Here is a 6,652-nt window from a genome sequence, read left to right on the forward strand (position 1 = left end):
CCCAGGGAGCGGCGCAGGTCTCCCCTCATGGGTCTCCCCTTCCTTTAGGATTCAGATCAGGGGCCACGGCCCCCGAAGCCAGCGGGCCTCCTGCCCTCAGGCCCTCTGCTGCTTTCCAACCAGCACACGGCCCGTCGGCGTGTGTTATAACAAAGTCCCTCCCCACCAGCCGCACCCTCCAGGGCATGGATCGCCTGCCCTCTGCCGCCTCCACCCTCCCTGACCTGGCCATTCCTGCCAGCAGGCGCTGAGCAGGTGTTGTGGCTGGACCGATGGGAGTGTGGGTGGATGCTAAGAGGCAACCAAACAACGTAACTGCACTCCTGAAGCCACTGTGAAAGCCCTGCCGGCCAGAACCAATATGGGGTCTCAGAGGATCCCCAGTCTCCTCACAATCCCGGGGTGGAGGGTAGAGGTTGGAGGAGGGGGGGCGGGAATGAGCAGGGGCTCTGGGATACCTCCAAGGAGCTGGGGTGGGGACGTCTCATGAGAACGCAGAAGGGGAGAAGCGTGGGCTTCCGGCCTAGGAGGCCCTGAATGTTGGCACAGACAGAAGGAAACCCTGACCAATGCCAAGGGCACCCCCTTGTGGCTGTTTGGGACCAAGGCTGCGAGTTCGAAAGAGAATCCTGCCAACATCCAAAACTTGGGCTCCAAAGAGGGAGGGGGTGGGAGCATGGGTCCTGGAGGCCGGTGGCTGGTCCTGACCCTGCCACTAACTCGCCCGGCTGCCCAGTTTCCTCGTCTGAGGATTGGATGCCATGCGCAGCTCTTATGAATGGGAGTGCTGACGGCAGGCCAGCCCTGGGCTAAGCACGTGCAGGTGTCACCCTGACCTCCTCCCGGGACAGGCGGGGAGGTGCTGCGGACAGGGGACAGGGGGAGAGGGAGGCTCAGAGAGCGTAGGGACCTCCCCTTGGTCTCCCAGCTGCTAAGTGGCAGATGCGGGGCTTGATGCCAGGTCTGTGACTCCAAAGCCCCCTCTGCTGGTGTTCCTTACGGGCTGCAGAGTCCCTGCCAGCTCTCTCTGTGGTTCGGGGTGTCCTCTGGCGAGAAGGGGTTCCCAGGAGCCTCGGGGTCCTGGCAGGCAGCCAAGACAGGAAGTGAAGGACCAGAGGCAGAACTCTCAGACCCAGAGCAGCCTCCTCTGCAAAGGGCACAGACGCTGCAGGAGAAGGAAGGACGGCCCCCACCCTCTTAGCCACCAAAGCCATGTTCTCTGGGCCAACTGCTTACCCGGGAGCGGACCTGGCGGGCCTCAGGCCTCAGCTCTTCTCCGCTGGCCCTGCTGCCTCGGTTTACCTGGCACACCTACATTTCAGGGGATGGCTGAGTGATGGGCCCTGGAGGTGACTTGGGGATGCCAAGGATACTTGTTCCTGGGGCTGGTGCGTCTCCGAGGGCTGGTCCTCCCCAGGATACGATGAGAAGAGGGGAGGGATCTCCGAGCGCTGGTGGGTCTGGGTTCAGATCTCAGGTCTGCCAGTTCTAGCTGCGTGAACCTGGGCCAGTCGCTCTGTGCCTCGGTTTCCCCCCTGAAGTGGGGTAACTCAGAGGATCCAGAGCGCAGTTAGAGGATTTGGTGCGTGAGCGTGAACCCTGCGTGTCGCCGTACAGTGAATGCCAGGCTCTTACTGGCCTTGAAGAGCAGCACTCCTGGGGCCAGGACAGGGCTGGATGGAAGGGGCGGGGGTGAAGCGGTGGGGGGGAGCAGGGGCCTGCAGCCGCTCCCTGCACCGCCCCAGGGTCCCAGTGGGAGTTAGAGGCCCGCCCAGCATTCAGGTTTTAGACTCTCCTTTGGGACCGGACTTTGGACATTCCCTCCAGATGAGACGACCACGTGACAGGATTGAGGGGAGAAGGAAAGGGACTCGCCAGCGTCCCCTGCGTCCCCATGGGCACCGTTCATTAATGTTTAACATCCATTTTAATTCCTTTAAAATTATTTTTATGTGACGCTTTAATCACTTCTAACTAATATTTTAACGGAATTTGGTTAAAATTGAAAATGAGCCCTGTCATTCTGGTGAACTGCACCATCACACGGAAGTGCTTTTCTGTGTCGAGTGAGTGCTATCATTTCTGCACCCCCATCTGCTTTAAAATGTCTAATTTTTTAAAATATGAGGATAATGTCATGAAATGGAAGAGATGTGGGGCTTGCCTGAACCCAGGCTGGGCGTTTCTGGGGACTGTCCATTCATGAGGGACTCAGCCTGCGGGGGTGAGACCCGGTGAGAGATCTCCCAGGGCCCCAGCTCCGTGACAAGGGAAACTGAGGCAGAGGCCCAGGAGTATGGGCCAGGCCAACGCCCGGGAGTGTGGGAAACCTTCCTTCATTGGGAAGTTATTTCTGAGGCCCGGTCTGAGGCGCTGGGACACAGCGTGAGCTAGAATGCAAGTCCTCGCTCTTGGTGGGAGTGCCATCTGGTGGCAGCGGACAGACGGACAACAGGGAGGTAAGCGCTTGAATGTCCTGAGTGCTTCATGGGGGCGAGTACGGAGAAGAATAAAGCAGGCAGAGGAGGAGGATGGGATGGAGGGTGAGAAGGACACAGAGGAAGACAGTTGGGTAAAGACATAACGGAGGTGAAGGAAGGGGTGAGCCCTGCCATTGACCAGGGCCAGGGGTGGCAAAACTTTTCAGTAAAAAGGTAAATACTTCAGGCTTTGTGCGCCCTCTGCTGTCTCATAACGCCTCCATTCTGCCTCAGTGGATAGGACAAAGCTGTGTCCCAATAAAACTTTACTGACCCAAACAGATGGCCTGTGGTTTACCAACTGACGGAGGGGAAGAGAATTCCTGGAAGAGGGAACAGCAGATGCAAAGGCCCTGAGGTCGCCGCATGCCTGGTGTTTGAAGAACAGCGAGGAGAGCAGTGGGGCTGGGGCGGGGTGGTCCAGGGGAGCAGGTAGGAGAAGAAGCGGATCTTGTGGTCCTGGGAGGACTTCCGCTCTGAGTGAGCTGGGAGCTGATGGGGGAGGGGGATCAGGGGCTGCGCTGAGCCAGCTTCTCTTTTAAAAAAGAGCAGAGGCTGCTGTGGGCAGACTCAGGAGCCCAGTTAGGAGACAAGCAATCCAGGCGAGGTAAGAGGTGGTGGGGGACTGGTCCCAGGGGGGAGCAGAGGAGAGGGCGTCACATGGTCAGTATGTAGTTTGCAAGTGGAGCCGAGAGGCTGTGCCTGGGTCAGAATGAGAGCTGTTTCCAGGGTGTGGTGACACTGGCTATTGGAGTTCCCAAGATGGCTGAGAGCCAGCCAATCGTGTTACTCCACGTTTCATTCATTCATTCATTCATTCATTCAACGGGCCTTTACCGTGTGCCTGCTGCTTACACAGACCCACGGAGGACAGCTTTTCTTCCTAACTTTCTCGCCCCACTCCCTGCAGTGACCTCTCCTCTCCATTGCACCCAACTCACCACAGCCTCCGTTCTCCAAAGAGCCTACCACCCCCGCCTGGGGGAGTCACTGCCCTCCTCGGGGACACTGTTCCCTCGGTTAAGATCTCGGGACCGGGTTACAAGGAGGCCACGCGTCACCCTCCTGGCTCTGCATCCTGTTATTCTGAACGGCCTCGGGGATATCAGGCAGGTACAGTCAGCCTGTCCCACCCACACCCACACCCACGGAAGACAGCACTAGCCGATACTGAGTCCTGCCCGGCCCTCGGAATCTTTCCACCGGGCACCCGCCAGCCATCACCAATCAAACCCGAGTTGGCAGTTGAGATTAAACGGACTTTTCATCTGTGGCTGGTGCCTGGGTCGGGTGGAGAGACGCCTCAGAGAGGCAGGCACCTGAGGACACATCAAGGTGATGGACGTGTGGCGGGCGGCAGGCGTGAAACGGGGCCGTGGTGGGAATGTGGGGCCGTGGGGACACCCAACAGGGACGCAGAGGCTATTCCTTCCAGGGAGATGTGCCCAAGAGGGGCTTCACCGCGGCAGCTTTGGGACCCAGAGGGGAGAGACGGGGAGGCACCGACAAGGAGGTCGCTGTCCCTGCTGATGGGCTGTGACTCCTCTGGGTGGTCACGAGGTCCCCGAGGTCCCCGGCTGCACTGAGGGCACAGCTGTGCTGGCGTCCTGAGGCGAGGTCCCCGGGGCAGGAAGCCCTCAGCCTGGCAGCCAGGAGGGTTATTTCAGCCCTTAGCCTCCCGCCGAGGAAGCCTGTTTGCTCTGACTGCAGCGGAGGGACAGGTGGCCTCGGGCTGCAGCGGACGGACAGGTGGCCTCGGGCAGGGCTTTGGTGGAGACACTCCCCTTACATAAGGGGTGAGTCACATAAGCCGCCCGGACGGCTGCGTCCTGCGCTCATGGAGGCGCTGGTCAGGCTGCTGTGTCCCCGAGTCTACTGGTCGGACCTACCCCTGCAGGGGGGCGGGCCGGGCGCTTCTGCACCTCTGGAAAAAAGCGATGGGTGTGACCAAGGGCCGGCTCTGGCTGCCAGCATCCCCCATCCCCCACCCCCCAGCCCTGCCCCTTACTGAGCAGGGACCTGGGGCAATGCTCCTGGCTCTGTGCCTCAGTTTCCTTATCCATTCAAGACAGTATCCTGGCACCTGGGCAGAAAAAAATGCCTTAATTCGGGTTACGGACGTCGACCAAGCGGTGAGTGCTGGGTAGGCATTTGATGACCATCCTGAGGGTGCACGACAGGCTTTTAAAAATGACCGTGCCAGCTGCCTGCCTCCATAAATCACGGTTTTCTCCATATCCTGCCATCGAAACAAGGGGTGGCTGGTGCCAGGCCGCCACCCAGGGTTCTGTCTCACTGGCCGGTGGGCGGGAGGTGGCTGCCGAGTCACCCAGACCAAGCCCATCTCCCCGCCAGCAAGTGGCCTCGGACAGAGGAGCAAGCCGCGTGGGCCTACCCCGCACCCTTGGGTCCCTGACACACAGCAGGGGCGGAGCAGAGTTGCCCAGAAGCGGGGCGTCCTTGACGCTGAGTGGGGTGGATACACGTGGGGTGGGGTGAGCACAGCTGGAAAGGGGACGATCTGCAGGCGGTCACGGCCGAGTTGGGAAGGGATCCTCAAGTTCAAGTCCGCACAGCTTACGTGCCATTACGGAGCTTTCTAGAAGCCCTGCTCTGGTGCAGGGGATGCAGTTGGGAAGCAGGGCCTCCTGCTTTCCGGGCACCCACGGTCCCAGAGAAACACAGACGACGGGCCATCAAGTACCAACTCAGCAACCGCAAGGGCTGCTCTGGGCCAAGGCCATTCTAGTCACCGGAGAGGCAGAGCCCTTCTGGAGCTCACACAGGGGGGCGGGGTGTGTCAGGAGGCAGCCGGAGCCGTGCTGGGAGATGTGCCAGCCTAACCCCATGACCTCGGCACTGTCTGAAGCAGCGTGTGCGCAGTGGTTTGGGGCGGAAAGGATGCTTCCAGTCTGCACTGCTCAGGGTGGGCTGGGTTCTGCTGCAGAAACAAGTGACCCCCAACAGTCAGGGGCTTAAGGCCACAATGGTTTGGCGCTCATCCACGCACAGGCTTCTGTGAACAGGGGCCACGCTCCCCAGGCCTTGTGGTGGCCAATGACCCAGGATGCTCCAGTTCAAGGTCACCTCCATCTCAGTCCACGCTTCCCCCACCCCCACAGCAGGGAAACGGGGTGTGGAGAATATGACCACCACTCCCCAGGATGGGCTCTCTCTGCCGGGCCCTTCATTTTGCCTGCAGGGACCCTCGGGCCAGAGCGGGAGGTGGCTTGGAGCCCTGTCACTGCGGTAGCAGCTGTCTATTGGCCAGCAGGAGGGGGTGGGACCGTCACTCCCGGGTGAAGCCTGGCCCCTCCCTGTCAGTGCTCCCAGTCTGGGAGGGGCGCTTCAGAGAGGAGTCCCGGGCATTTCAGGCGGTGGTGCCAAGGTGTGGGTTGGTGCATAGAGCACCAGCCATTTGGCCAGCCAGGGCACAGAAGGAGGAGGTGATAGAAGGAAGAGAAGGGAAGGAAGAGGGAGGAGAGGAGAAGGGGGCAGGCAGGAGGTATAGGGGGCCCACCAGGCTGGCTGGCACGGAGGCCTCGCCCATCCACCTTTCCCAGGCAGCCTCCCTCTGCCACTGGCCTCACCTTCCCCCTGGCCAGTTGGTGGGCAGGGCCCACGGCCGGCTCTGGGCTCCCTTGCTCGCTCAGAGCGGCCCTGCTTGTGGCCCCGGCGGCGTTGGCACGGTGACAGTAGCCAAGTGTGCAGACTTGTGCCATTGTCCCCAGGCCAGGGGGAGCCATGGAGACTGGCTAATATGACACAGGAAAATGTTTGCTGATGGCAATTCTATGGGCTTTGTCCACCTCTTTCTCCATCATGACGACTCGATTTAAGTCCCTAACTGTTTGACTACAAATGCAAGGGGACCGTGCAACGCCAACCTTTTGTCCGGCCGCACTGAATGGGCAATTCAGGCTTTGTGCAGCTCAATTGAGGAAGCAAACATAAAGACAAGATTCCTGAGAGCTGCGGCTGCCTTCCCATGGATATCCCGGCCCCTCGTTAGAGAGTCCTTCCCCGCTGCCTTTGCCCACACCAGTGTGCCGCCGGCCCTCACAGGCCTGCCTCGGGGCGCGGGGTGGGGAAAGAGAGAGGAGAGGAGGGAGCCACTCAACACTCAAGGACAGCAGGGAAGGCTGCCTGCCCGGCTTACCCGTCCGTCCGAT

This window comes from Myotis davidii, unplaced genomic scaffold (genome assembly GCF_000327345.1).
Source record: "Myotis davidii unplaced genomic scaffold, ASM32734v1 scaffold1703, whole genome shotgun sequence".
In the NCBI taxonomy this organism is placed as follows: domain Eukaryota; kingdom Metazoa; phylum Chordata; class Mammalia; order Chiroptera; family Vespertilionidae; genus Myotis; species Myotis davidii.